This window comes from Vicia villosa, unplaced genomic scaffold (genome assembly GCF_029867415.1).
Source record: "Vicia villosa cultivar HV-30 ecotype Madison, WI unplaced genomic scaffold, Vvil1.0 ctg.000677F_1_1, whole genome shotgun sequence".
Taxonomy (NCBI): domain Eukaryota; kingdom Viridiplantae; phylum Streptophyta; class Magnoliopsida; order Fabales; family Fabaceae; genus Vicia; species Vicia villosa.
In genome coordinates, this window is record NW_026705301.1 from 191,932 (window position 1) to 194,244 (window position 2,313).

Sequence of the window (2,313 nt, forward strand, 5' to 3'; positions counted from 1 at the left end):
ACATCCAAGAGTCGTGCACACCATGAGAAGAATGCCTCATATGCACAACAGATCTCAGTTATTGAGGAGACCCCACTTGCAAACCCTTTTTCATGAGGGCCCACATATACTTCATTACTGAAATACTTTGGAGATCACGTGGCTCTTCATATCTGGGATGGAGAGGTTTATCTCTTAACGGTTCTATTTTTATATTTTAACCAAATTCAACTCAACTGAGACTGATATATTTTATTTTCAATATGATCATGAGTGTCTAAAATCAATGAACCATGCCAAAAAAATTCATAGTCTTTTTAAGTCTCAAAATGAGTGGTTTCAAAGTGCACTATGGAACTTCAATCTTTTTGCTTCCGGATACAACATCAGTAATCATGGCAAGCAAGCTCCCCGGTATTTTATAAAAGTGGACCAATACACACACACGTGTGTGTCATATATATATATATATATATATATATATATATATATATATATATATATATATATATATATATATATATAGAGAGAGAGAGAGAGAGAGAGACACATACACACATAATTAAACTCTTAAAATTAGTTATTTTTATAAAAAAAAACTTGTATAGTGAACAAGTGAGAGAACAGAGAAAATGACCTCAAATTACATATTGGAACACTCTGTAAACATCAACATGGGGTATATTTTCTTGCGAGAATGCTTCATTGTGACTAGGGGTAACATCAACATGGGGTGTATTTTCTTGCGAGAATGCTTCATTGTGACTAGGGGTGTGTGCGTCATTTATTTTTTGTATGGAGGTTCAACGTTTACCCTAGCTAATACTTTTTACTCTAAGAATTTCACCCTAATACTCCTTGTACATTTTATAGCCAATACCTCTTACCCCCATGCACTCCTTGTACATGGGGTGGTGTAATATGTAAATATTATTTTCATATAAGTATCGGTAAATAAAATACCTCTAAACGGACAACGGAAAGCAGAGTTAGGATAGAAGCAATTTGCACCTAAATAGAGAGAGAGAGAGAGAGAGAGAGAGAGAGAGAGAGAGAGAGAGAGAGAGAGAGAGAGAGAGAGAGAGAGAGAGAGAGAGAGAGAAGGCATTGTAATGACTTTTAATTTTAAGATCTTACATATTATCTTACAAAGATAAATAAGGCATTGTAATGATATGACAATAAGGATGTGTTATGTAAAAAGGAACCATACATGTAAATTAAATATATATGACAAAGGGTTTTATGAATTATCTTACTATGTAAATTAAATAAAAATGATTATAGTAAAGTTTTATTCAGGGGCGGATCCACCCTTAAGTGAGGGGGTTCACTTGCACCCCCTGGAATCTAAATTTTTACACCTACAATGCTACTTTTTCTAAAGCTTGAACCCCCTGAAATTTATACTTTGCACCATGCTTTTAATTTTATTCCTTGTTTTTTATAGACTAGAAAACTTGTTATGTGTGCTATTTTTAGTCCAAACTTTTTTAATTACATTTATTATTATTACTAAAATTAGAATTAAAATTAAAACTATTATTATTACTAAAATTAAAAATTAAATTAAAATGATTAATATGTATTGGCTAAAAATAGACTAACATAATAATTGTTGTTCTAACTTCTACACGAGAAATAATATATATTATATAACTTTAGCTATAAATTATACAGTATAATTTATTTTCTACTTTTTTAATTTAAATAATATTTTATCATTACTTTGATAAATATCAAATCAATTTAATCGAACAAAATAACACATTCTCTATCAATTTGATATGATAAAAATGGTTTAAGTTCATAAAAAATTACAAAATTATATTATATTTAATTTTATATATATATATATATATATATATATATATATATATATATATATATATATATATATATATATATATATATATATATATTGCACCCCCTGGTCTCGGGTCCTGGCTCCGCCACTGGTTTTATTAGAGTTTAAAAGACCACAAGGCTGAGCTTATTTTGTCACCCATGGTCACAATGAAGCATTCTTGCACGAAACTATACACCATGTTCATAGAGTGTTCTAAAATGTAATTCGAGATGATTTTCTCTCTTCTCTCACCTGTTCACTATATAAATTTTAAAAAAATCAAGAAAAATAACTAATTTTACGAGTTTAAGTATATATATAAGTGCATATTTGTCCATTTTTTGTAAAACGTAAGGGATGAAGTTATAATAGTTAGGTGTCGTGTAAAAATTTCATTTGTAGTTGTTATCATCGGACCGCAAAATAATATTTTAATGTGATTCATTTTTATTAGAAACATGCTACATAGTATAATAATTCTGCAT